The 12,614-nt window shown below is 48.8% G+C and overlaps 1 protein-coding gene across 2 annotated transcripts in view; it reads left to right on the plus strand.

Annotated features, from left to right (window-relative positions):
- DENND5B (DENN domain containing 5B) overlaps nucleotides 1-12,614 on the plus strand; it is a 160,797-nt gene that overhangs the window by 104,065 nt on the left and 44,118 nt on the right. The gene's annotated exons all lie outside the window — the stretch shown is intronic.

Below are 12,614 nucleotides of genomic sequence, written 5' to 3' on the forward strand. Positions count from 1 at the left end.
ATAATATTTTCCGAATTCTGCTTTAAACATTTAATAATGTGCAAGGGAGAACTTTTCATTCATCTTTGTGTGTGTGTGTGTGTGTATTTGACTATGTGTGCCATCAAGTCTGTTTTTTACTCCTGGCAACTGCCTGAATAAGTTCCTGCAGTTTTTTCTTGGCAAAGATTTTCAGAAGAGGTTGGCCATTGCCTTCTTCCTAGGGCCGAGAGAAAAATGGGTGGTCTGTGGGGGTGTCATGCCCAATGCAGGACTACAACTCACCACCTCCCAGTTTCTGATGCCCCTTGCCCCTCACCTCAGTATCTTCCTGCATAGCGTGTCCTGCTGGGTGGTCACAGACTAGTTTCACTCTGGCCTTGAGAAAGTGGGAGAAGAGAAATGGTTGCTCGGCCCTTGGCAAATAAATGGCTACGGAAGAAGCTCAGAAGAGCCCTGTGTTGATCTTGCCATGGGTACAATGGGGCCAGTGATGGTCTCGGATAGACTTTCAGGATTCTGTTATGACACCTGCAGCAATGGGGTAACATTCCTGGAATTCCTGTGTTGCTGGCCTTGAAGAGCTGAGACCATCTTCTCCCGTCTTTCGTCTCCTCTGTGTCTTTCCTCCCTCTGTCCCTCAGTCTTTGTTGCTACCAGTGATTGCTGCAGGCCCATCTCTGCCATTCTATCTCCCTCCTCTCCACTCCCTTCTCTTCCTTTTCCTCCTTTCCCTTCCTTCCCCTCCTTTCCCCCCTTCCTTTCCTTTCCCCCCTTCCTTTCCCTTCTCTTCTCTTCCCTTTCCTCCTTTCCTTTCCTTCCCTTTCCCCCCTTTCCCCCCTTCCTTTCCTTCCCCTTCCCTCCCTTTTCCTCCTTCCCCTTCCTTCCCCTTCCCTTCCTTTCCCCCCTTCCTTTCCTTTCCCTTCTCTTCCCTTTCCTCCTTTCCTTTCCTTCCCCTTCTCTTCCTTTCCCCCCTTCCTTTCCTTTCCCTTTCCTTCTCCTCCTTTCCTTTTCTTTCCTTCCTTTCCCTTCCCTTTTCCTCTTCCCCTTTTCTTGTCCTGCCCTTGCTCTCCTTAGCTGCTACCAATATTGCAATGGGTCATGTCCCAATAGTTCAGTCACCTTTCCCTTCCATCCCATGCCTCCCCATAGCCTATTGGTGTCCTGGGCTTCTTCCCACTCTTATCTCCTCCATGATTACTTCTGCTCAGAACAATTGAGTTTCATCCCATATCGTTACAAAATAGTCCCACTGCATCCCATGGATGGACCAGAACATCCAAAATACGTGTTTCAGTTTAGGCATAGCCTGTTCAGAACCTGTTTTCCTCCGTATGGAACAGTACACAAAATACTTGACACATCCCTTTGCATTTTAAACTGGAACAATTCCAATGTTATTCAAAAATCTACTCCAACAACTTTTTTTTTTTTTTTTTTTTACAATAATCAAATTCAGTCAGGTATATTAGGAGTACTCATAACACAATTTTGTTGTGCTTTCTGAATGTGCTCCTCACTAGTTTCCAGAGGAAAACTAAGTTAAACTAAATGAATAAATAGATGTCATGTTATTTAAACTAAGCTTATATCGGTTTACCAGTACAGGATATTTAATCTTGTTATTGCAAGGTCATATAAGGGAAAATGACCTGTTTATGGCGGAATTTGAAACAGGGAGATACATACAGGACAGATTAAGAGTTGGAAGGGACTTTGCAGGTTATGTAGTCCAACCCCCTGCCCAAGCAGGAGATCCTACATCTGCCTCTACCTAGGATCGAACACACAACCTCCACATTCGCTGGCTGGGGAATTCTGGGAGTTGAAGTCCAGATAGCTTCAAGTGGCCAAGCTTGGGAAACACTGTTTTAGATGGAATGCGCTTGAAGGAAAACATTGCTTTGTGTTGATGTAAATGTATTCCATGCTTAATTTAATTTGATTTGATTTGCTTGTTTATCTGTGCTGTATTTACTCCATGCCTTCCCTTTGAGATGTTGTCCCTTGATTCATGTGCAGCATGCGTATTTCATCATTTTCTTTTTCTCTGTCTGCTCTTCTGCCATGGGTTCTGTTGGCCTCCTCCAAGCTATCGGAGGAGTTCTTGATTCGCCAGAACTCGATGGCACTCTGGGAGTGGGATCGGGGCCTGCCCCCTCCTTTACGGCCCCCTAAAAAATCATTCTCTGAATGTTGCCTGGTACGTGCCGTTCTTTTATTTTGTTCCCCCCCCCCAAGAGCTGCTCCCCAAATCACGCTAGCCACTGCTGTTTTATCCGGTAGACCATCGTCCACTCCTCCGTGGTCATTGAAAGTGTGGTTCTAATTGGGCAAGTTGTCCGCACGGCGCTGGGGATCCCTATTTTATTTTTATTTTTTAAATTATATTTTTATTTATTTTATATGACTTACAAACATTTAGACATCAAACAATACAACATTAAACATTTACACTTGATATATTTACAAAATTTATTTTTTAACAATTCTATTTACTATACCTTTTTCTTAATTTCCACCCAGTTGTACATTTTTCCCCACACTTTGTAATAGTCCTTATTTTGTTGGTTTTGAATTTCGAATGTTAATTTGCTAAATTTGGCACAGTCTAATATTTTTTTAATTACCGTTTCTTTGTGTGGAATCTTATCTTGTTTCCAGACTTGTGCATATGCTAATCTTGCAGCAGTAAGTAAGTGATTTATTAAGTAGTAATTTTCTTTGCTATGTTTGCCTCTAATTATGCCTAATAAATACATTTCCGGTTTTATTTCAATTTTATAGCCCAATATTTCTTCCATCCATGCCCTAATTTGAATCCAAATTTTTTTTGCTTCGTTACATTGCCACCATACGTGGTAGTATGTTCCCATTTTCCCTATTTTATATCAGCATTACAGTAGACCATCAGATTCATCTTCATGGGATGGTGAAAAATGAATACAATAGAATAGAATAGAATTCTCTATTGGCCATGTGTGATTGGACACACAAGGAATTTGTCTTTGGTGCATTTGCTCTCAATGTATGGAAAAGAAAAAGATACATTTGTCGAGAATCATGAAGTATAACACTTATTGATTGTCATAGGATACAAATAAGCAATCAGGAAACAACCAATATTAATTGTAAGGATACAAGCAACAAGTTACAGTCATACAGTCATAAGTGGGAGGAAATGGATGATAGTAATAGTAATGCAACCTTAGTGACCATGGTGAGGGAATTATTTGTTTAGCAGAGTGATGGCATTCGGGGGGGGGATGTCCAGATAATGAGCATATGGTAGAACTATTGGATCTGAGTTGCAAAACTCTGGATCACCAAAAGATGTTAGCAAATAATTAGATTTATTGATTGACATCTAGTAGTACAGTGTTCCCTCAATTTTCGTGGGGGATGCATTTCGAGACCGCCCGCGAAAGTCGAATTTCCGCGAAGTAGAGATGCGGAAGTAAATACAGTGATCCCTCGATTAGCACGGTCTCGATTAGTGCGAAACGCTACAACACGGTTTTTCAAAAAATATTAATTAAAAAATACTCCACGGTTTTTTTTGCTATACCACGGTTTTTCCCACCCGATGACATCATACATCATCACCAAGAGTCACTTCTCTGTCTCTTTCTCTTTCTTTCCTGTCATTCTCTGCTTCAATCATTTTCTCATTTCTCTTTTTTTCTCCCCTTTTTTCTATCATTTCTCTCTCTCTTTTCTTCCTCTCTCACACTCTCTTCCTCCCTTCTCTCTCCCCCCCTCCACTTGCCCACGAGAAGAAAAAAAGCAACCTCTGCCGGGCAGCTCCCCTTGTGCCCCCGCTTTGTGCCTGCCTCTTTTGGGGATTTTTTTTTCTTTTCTTTTTTGCGCTGGCGGCGGGAGCTGTTGGGGAGGGCTCTGCCGGGAAGGGCTGTGTCAGCAGCGAGGAGGACAAAGGAGTGAACGTAGCTACTGCCCCACACCGGTAACTGGGAGAGAAAGAGAGAGAGCGGAGGGCACCTTGCCGGTCCACGCCCCCTAGATGAGCAGCTCCGCATGGCCCCAGCGCCGCCCAGGCAAAGGGGAAACCCCGAGATCGCTTGCCGCTTGCCGTATTGCAGCGAAGGAGGCGAAGCAAGGCTCCAAGCTGCAATACGGCAAGCGGCAAGCGATCTTGGGGTTTCCCCTTTGCCTGGGCGGCGGGAAGACCCAGGGAAGGTTCCTTCAGCCGCCCAACACCTGATCCGCTCCGCAGCGCGGCAGCAGCGAGGAGCCAAAGATGGGGTTTCCCCTTTGCCTGGGCAACGGGGAAACCCCATCTTCGGCTCCTCGCTGCTTCCGCGCTGCGGAGCAGATCAGCTGTTGGGCGGCCGAAGGAACCTTCCCTTGGTCTTCCCCGCCGCCCACACGCAAACTCCACCATCTGCGCATGTGCGGCCATGAAAAAAATGGCGCGCATGCGCAGATGGTGTTTTTACTTCCGCACCACTATAACGCGGAAATCGATTAGCGCGGGAGGTCTTGGAACGTAACCCCCGCGCTAATCGAGGGATCACTGTACACTATTTTTGGCTATGAACCGTATCACAAGCCTTCCATTAACACTTTAAACTTGGACTTCAGTAGTACAGTTATAACACTTTAGGCTCTATTTTTAATTATCTCATTAGGATACTCTTTAGAAACCTTATGTCATCCTCAAATGTCTTCCGCGAATGTCATCCTTTAATGGCCCAAACAAGTGGAAGTCTTGTGAAGTGGAACGTTTGTGAATGTTCCCAACAGTTTCTTTCTCCGCAGTGAGAAATTCAATGACGACACGCTGCTTGTAATGTACAGGGGGTGGACAAAGAAATGGAAACACCTTGCAGCTCTTCCGTGGAATCCAGATTTGTGAAGCTCCCTTCAAACAGTTTTTGTGGAAATTGGGTTCTGTAATGTGTCTATTGAGCTCTGCAGTGATTTTAGGAGCTGCGGTCTTGCGATCCGCTCTAACAATTCGCTTTAGAGTCCGACAGTCTCTCTCAGACAACTTCGACTTTTGACCAGACCTGTGCTTGGCTGAGGACGTTTTCCCTTCTCTTTCAAAAGCAGTCATTACTTTTGAGACATGACCTCTTGAAACGCCAAACTTTCGGGCACTTTCTCTTACATTAGCGCCTGCCATTCGAGCACCAACAATTTGGCCTCTTTGAAAGTCTGAGAGGTCTGCCATTTCTATAGAGCCGGGGTGGCGCAGCAGGTAGAGAGCTGTACTGCAGGTCACTGAAGTTGACTGTAGATCTGCAGGTCAGCGGTTCAAATCTCATCACCGGCTCAAGGTTGACTCAGCCTTCCATCCTTCCGAGGTGGGTAAAATGAGGACCCAAATTGTGGGGGCAATATGCTGGCTCTGTTCAAAAGTGCTATTGCTAACATGTTGTAAGCCGCCCTGAGTCTAAGGAGAAGGGCGGCATAAAAATCAAACAAACAAACAAACAAATACATTTCTAAAAGGTTATAACTAATTTCCTTAAATTTCTTTTTTTTTAAAGGTAGTTTAAAAAAACATCAAATAACAGAATTAAAAAAATATTAAAATATGTCAAGTTTTGATTGATTTGAACATGTTCAAACATTATGATGCCAAAAAGTCAAGTGTTTCCATTTTTTTCTCCACCCCATGTACATCACTTACGGACGCCATTTTGAAACACTGCTGCAGCTACGCTATCTGTCTGAAGAAATGCAAAATTTACACACGCACTCCTGACCATTCAAATAATGTACAGTGATCCCTCGTTTTTCGCTGGGGATGCGTTCCAAGACCACCCGTGACAAACGAATTTCCGTGAAGTAGAGGAAAGATATTTTTTTATGTATTTAACGAGGATTTGGACTTTTAAAACCCACCCTTTGCATTAAACAGTCGTTCTATAATGTTTCTCAGCTGGAACTACATGTGATATCCTACCAGTTTCTTTAATAGAATACAGTAGTACTGTAGAAGAATTTTATGAATTTTTAATGGATTTAAAAATTTGTAATGGATTTAAGCCCCCTTTGAAAACCCGTGAAGTAGCGAATCCACAAAAGATGAACCGTGAAGTAGCGAGGGATTACTGTATATCTAAAGTTTTGCATTTGTAGCATTACTATAGGCTGAGAAAAAAATGTGGTGCATTACTTTCTGGGCGACCCTTGTATTAGAAATTTGTTATGGCTACATCTCTATATCCCTCATGCAACAGCCCCTCCCAAATTCCCACAGCAAGAGTATGTTCTAAAGCAGTGTTTCCCAACCTTGGCAACTTGAAGATATCTGGACTTCAACTCCCAGAATTCCCCAGCCAGCGTTTGCTGGCTGGGGAATTCTGGGAATTGAAGTCCAGATATCTTCAAGTTGCCAAGGTTGGGAAACACTGTTCTAAAGCATAAAGTGTGGCAGGCCAAAGTCTCCAAGTCAACAATGGCTTTGGCCTGACACCTCTTCTATTATATTGGATAGGTTGGATTTTCTCCAGGTCCCCTCCACTCAATGTCATTTGGCAGGATCTAGAAAGGCTCTTCCACAGCTGTGCTTACCATATGGAACAGGCTCTCCCCTGAGTTCTGCAGAGTTCTGACTCGTCTTGCCTTCCAAAGGGACATTATTATGTCATGGATCCAATCTGGGCCAGTCACTGGGACCAGAGGTTTAATCTTCTGAGCTTCCAGATTCATTCTGGAGCCCATCCTCATTAAGGTCACGTATTTTTCCCCTGGGAAGTGGAGAGTGAGCTCAATCTCTTTTGTTCTTTTTTTGTTTTTAAAGAGAGTACCATTATAGTGCTGATGGCATTCTAGGGTTATAATTTTTCTTATTTGTGTGTTTCTTAGTTGCCCAGGGTTGTTTTACATAATATAGATGGCATGCATTTTTTTCAAATAAGAACGTAGCATATTTTTCATAGTAAAAGTAAAACAGGCATTCTCCAATGCACTTGCAAGGAGAGTCCAGGATGGGTTATTCTCAGCCTGATTGGCTGGGACTGAGTTTAATTTAAATATTTAATTATTAGTCAGGCACCGCCCCCCTTAGCCCTCCAGTCTAAAAAACTCAGTCGCAGTAATGGGACTTTGAGTTGTTGTTCTCCTATTAAATGTAATTTAATAGGGTTAATTTATTGCATAAATTGTTAGTATTGTTTTTAATAATGTATTCTTGTTTTTTCTTTCTTTCAGGCACAGGGGGCGGCTTCAAGTTAGCAGCGGGGGTTAAAACTTCTAGTGGGTTTAACCCCCCTAGGCTGCAGCTCCTCTCATCAGACAACTGGGTCTGTTGAAAGGTCCCAGAGGAGCGCCCGGGTCGCTTACCTCCGCGGTAGCACCCGGTGGAAGGCGGTCGGCTGCCGCTATGGGGGGCCTGCTCCCCATGGCGAATATGCCGCTTGAAGATCGGGATTCGAAGCCAGAAGACAGCCCCCAGAAGCCCCGACAGGAACCCCCCCCCCCCACGCGCCTCTTACCGCTCGAATCGAGCCCTGCCGAGGATTCCCTCAGCTCATTAAGCAGGCACGGAGCGTCGCCATCTTGGGGGGGGCAGTATAAGGGCGGGAACGGAGAGAAGAGTTCCCGCCCGATTCTGAGGCTTTATTATTTGCCAGAGGAGACCGCAGCGACGGTCGTCAAGGCAACGGAGGGCCAGCCCTCCGACAGCAAGTTAGGGCGGAGGAGGAGTCCCCGCCCGCCCCCTGCTGGTTTGTTAGCCTCCACCCTGCTTTTCACTCGGAGTTACCGCTCTGCTCAAGCCGACAAGGGGTTGCCATGGCAACGTCGCCAGGCAGGCCTTTTAGCCAATAGGAGCAGGGACCGGGCTAGCCCAGTGGAGAACTCTCCCTTGGGGAATTTTTTTCTTTCTGGCCTGTTATCACGCATGCGCAGTGGAGTCTTAGCTCCGTTATTTGTGCATCGCCATTGCTTCAAGTAAAATAATAAGGCTTCTGGCTGGCTCGTGTTCAATTCTTTCTCCTGACCGTGAGTGTGTATAAGGGGAAGGTTATGGCAGAACAACCAGCCCAAACAGGGGAGGAGGCCATCACCATTGCTAGGCCCAACACCCCTAAAGAAAAAGCCCAAAAGACAAAAACTTCTCAGGGCTCTTCTCTCAGAGAAGCAGAGAAACGAATAAAAGCCCTGGAGAGGCAACTGGAGGCCTCACAAAAGCAAGCCTCAATACCTTCTAGAGCCTTTGGCCCCACGCCTCCGCCAGCCTCCCCCGTGATTCCAGCAGGGGTAGCAGGCTCGGCTTCTGAAAGGGACTGGTCTCCAGAGAGGCCTACACAACCAAACCCTTCGGAGGCTCGCACCTGGGGAAGGCAAACCCCCATGTGGCCGGGCACCTTTCTACCTCAATCATGTGCCCCTTCTCACCATGCGTCAGCGCAGTCTTCTACCTTCACCCCGACAGCAGCGGGTTTGCGCACCGCTCAGGACTCTTGGCAGAGCATGCCACAGGCCCTGCAGGATCTCATCACCAATGTTTTTTCCCAGGGAGTGGAAACAGGAGCATATCAAACACAGGCTCTGGCGGGTCCTCCCCCATCGAGATCCAGGGACCCTTGGACTGCCCCAGCCTCTTACTCTATGGCTGAGTCTATGGAGGAGGAGGATTCCATTCACGGTGACTTTAGCGATCGAGAGGATGACCTGTCGGGGGATGAACACCCCCCGGAGCAACCCGCCTTCCAGGGTCTCTTCAAATCATCCCTGTTTAGGGTCCTCCTCAATAAAGCCAAGCTCACCATCGAACAGGCTGGCGAGGGCGGACAACCAGATGCCTCCGCCTCATCCCAACCTAAGGCTGGACTTTTCGTTCTACCAAGCCAAGAGACAGTGGACATTCCTTCTTCGCACCTGTTCTTGGAAACGGTCCAGAGACCTTGGGAGACCCCGGCAGCGGCACAGGGCCCGTCCAATCTCGACCGCAAATTGTACTCATTTGACCAGCCAATGGAGGACTTGCTAACGTTCCCGGTGGTGGACAAGCCAGTCACCAGCTTAGTTTCCAATGCCCTGGTTCCCTCCGAGTCTCAGGAGGGTCTACGGGCTGAGGACAAAAGAGCCGAAAATCTTGTGCGCAAGACCCACCAGATGGCGGCCTGGGCCATTCGGGCCTCCTCTGCGGCCTCCTTTTTTAACCGGGCTACTCTCCTTTGGATTAAGGAGCTCCAGTCAAGGGTGGATCCTGAAGACGGACACCTTCGCCAGGATCTAAATAAAATCCTTGCGGCCACCGAATTCTCGGCAGATGCGACGGCTAATGCATCCAAGTTCGCGGCCAGGGCCATGGCTTCGTCAGTGTCCTCCCGCCGGCTCATATGGCTGCGCAGCTGGCAAGCGGACGTCAAGTCCAAATGGAGCTTGGCCTCAGCACCGTTTAAGGGTGGCAAGCTCTTTGGAGAGGTCCTTGACGACGTGTTAGTCGAAGATAAGGACAAAAAGAAAGTCATGCCAAGGTCAAAGAAACCGGAGAGACGCTTCACTCCATACCAAAGGCGCCAGCCCTTTCGCTCGGAGCCCTCCTCGAGCACAGCCCAGTCATCGAGGCCTTACTTCCAGGGCTCCTTCAACCAAGGGTCTTATCGGTCAGATAGGTCTACCACTCAGGACCGCGGCAGGCCCTATCAGGGACGCAGACCCTTCAGAGGAGCTGGAAGGGGCTTCAGGAAGAATAAATGACTCCCTCACCCCCTTTCCATTAGGGGGCAGGCTGGTTCACTTCGCGGAAGCATGGGCCGGTTTGTCCTCGGACGCCTGGGCGGCGACCACTGTGGCAGAAGGTCTGAGGATCGAATTCCTTCACCTTCCTCCCCGACGTTTTGTCACCTGTCAACTCCCCCGGGATGTACAAAGGAGGAAGCTGCTTCGTCAAGAAGTCTCTCATCTCCTGGAGATAGGAGCCATAGAAGAGGTTCCAATAGGAGAACGAGGTACGGGGTTTTACTCTCCGGTTTTCCTCGTCCCCAAAACCTCGGGAGGGGTCAGACTGATTCTGAACTTGCGTCAACTGAACATCTACGTAAGGTACAGACGTTTCAAAATGCACTCGCTGAGAACCATCCTCGCGTCTATCCGTCACATGGACTTCTTAACGTCAATAGACCTCAAAGAGGCTTACTTGCACGTCCCCATCTTCCCTCCACACAGGAGGTTTCTACGGTTCTGTCTGAGTGGAATCCACCTTCAATACAGATCAATGCCCTTTGGGCTTTCATCCGCTCCCAGAACCTTTACAAAACTCTTGGACGTTCTCACTTCTTCCCTACGACAGAAGTCGGTACGCCTCATGGCGTACCTAGACGACATTGTCATACTAGCAAAGACAAGAGACCAGACGTTTCGGGATCTGCAATTGACCATCAGCACTCTCGAACGCCATGGCTTCACAGTAAATTGGGACAAGAGCCACTTGACGCCCACGAGGAGGCTACCTCACCTGGGGACCATCATCGATACCACTCAGGGTATGGTCTCCCTCTCTCCGGAGCGGCGGTCCTCCATCAGGAGACTCTTGAGAGATCTGAAAGGCCAGAGGTTCCCGAGACTTTCCTTCCTGTCAAAGATTTTGGGGACCCTGGTCTCCTGTATAGAGGTAGTCCCGTGGGCCAGACACCACTTAAGACCGTTGCAGTGGTTCCTGCTTCCTTTCCAAAGGACAAAGTCAAGCCACCTACACAGGAGGATTTGCCTTCCGCAGGGGGTGCGCAGCTCGCTAAGCTGGTGGACTTCTCCGGCGTTGGACAAGGGATCCTCATATCTGACAAAACGACATATCATACTGACAACCGATGCCAGTTTGCTGGGATGGGGGGCCCACCTTGCCTCCCAGTTGGCCCAGGGCTTATGGGACAGTCGGGACTTACAGGACACCAACATCAACTTCCTGGAGCTAAAGGCGGTCTCACTGGCCCTCCGGAGTTTCGCCCCCATGGTGCGAGGGCGTCACGTCCTGGTCCTCACGGACAATGTCTCTACCAGAGCACATATCAACAGGCAGGGTGGCACTCGATCTCGTCGCCTAATGAAGGAGTCGGAGTCCCTGATACAGTGGGCGGAGGCCAATTTGGCCTCTATTTCAGCGGAACACATCTTGGGGGTCGACAATGTTTACGCGGACTGGTTGAGTCGGGAGACTTTGGACCCCGGGGAGTGGCACCTCGACCCCAGGATCTTCCAGGAGCTGGTCAGCAGGTTCGGCGAACCTATACTAGACCTCTTCGCGACTGTCCACAACACCCAACTCCCCCGTTTCTTCTCCCGCTTCCCCTCACCCGGAGCCGAGGGAGTGAATGCTTTACACCAGAGGTGGCCGGAGGGTCTCCTTTATGCCTTCCCGCCAATTCCTCTGATACCGAGAGTCATTCGAAAGCTACTGGAGGAGCGAGCGGAGGTTCTCCTTCTAGCCCCTTACTGGCCGAGGCGCATCTGGTTCGCAGACTTGATGCAACTATCGATCTCGGCCTACTGGAGAATTCCGGATCATCGTGTACTCCTCACACAGGGGGCAATGAGTCATCCGGAGCCTCACTGGTGGCAGCTGACCGTCTGGCACTTGAGCGGGAACATCTGAGGGCCCAGCTCGTGCCGGAGGCAGTCATAGACACTATGCAGGCAGCCCGCAGACCTTCTACCAGGAGGTTGTACCAGAATACTTGGGCGGCGTTCGCCGATTTCTGCAAACAGAGGCAGGTGGATCCGCAGGGAGCATCTCCCTTGATGGTGCTCTCCTTCTTACAAGCGGGCCTGGACCGGGGCCTTGCCCCAAATACTCTTCGTCGCCACGTTGCTGCCCTGTCAACAGTCCTCGTGGGGAGTCAATGCCGTTCCCTCTCGAAGCATCCATGGATCAGGGATTTTCTACGCGGAGCGACCAATCTAAAGCCTTCAGCGGTGCATAGATTTCCTTCTTGGGACCTCTCGCTGGTCCTTCATGCCTTGACAGGTCCACCGTTCGAACCTCTACGACATATTTCCCTGAGGTTCCTCTCCATTAAGACTGCCTTCCTGGTGGCTATTACATCAGCCAGGAGGGTCTCAGAGATTTCAGCACTATCCATCAGACAGGACCTTTGTCGGTTTTATCCAGACAGGGTGGTGCTTCGACTAGACCCAGCCTTTGTCCCAAAGGTGAACACTTACTTTCATAGGTCACAAGACATCGTGGTGCCGGACTTCTGCACCCACGGCAGCCACCCATCAGAGCTGAGGTGGCACAAACTGGACGTTAGACGAGCTTTAAAAATCTATGTACGTCGAACTCAGGAGTTCAGATCCTCCGAAGGTCTCTTTGTCTCTTTCTCCACCAGAACGATGGGTAGGAAGGTGTCCCCTCAAACCATCAGCAGGTGGTTGCGGGATTGTATCTCAGAGGCCTACTCCGCCAAGAACACTACAGCACCACAGGGGATAACTGCTCACTCCACCAGGAGTGCGGCCACGTCATCGGCCTGGAGGACACAGGCTTCACTCGAGGACATTTGCCGAGCGGCCACGTGGGCAGCTCCGTCCACCTTTATAAGACATTATAGGATAGACTCCTTTGCCTCCTCGGAGGCGGCCTTTGGAAGGAGGGTGTTGCAGGGTGTGTGTTCCTTTTCAGAACCCCTGGTCCAACCTTCTCCCTCCCTCTGATTTAA

This window comes from Erythrolamprus reginae, chromosome 6, assembly GCF_031021105.1.
Source record: "Erythrolamprus reginae isolate rEryReg1 chromosome 6, rEryReg1.hap1, whole genome shotgun sequence".
Classification (NCBI taxonomy): Eukaryota; Metazoa; Chordata; class Lepidosauria; order Squamata; family Dipsadidae; genus Erythrolamprus; species Erythrolamprus reginae.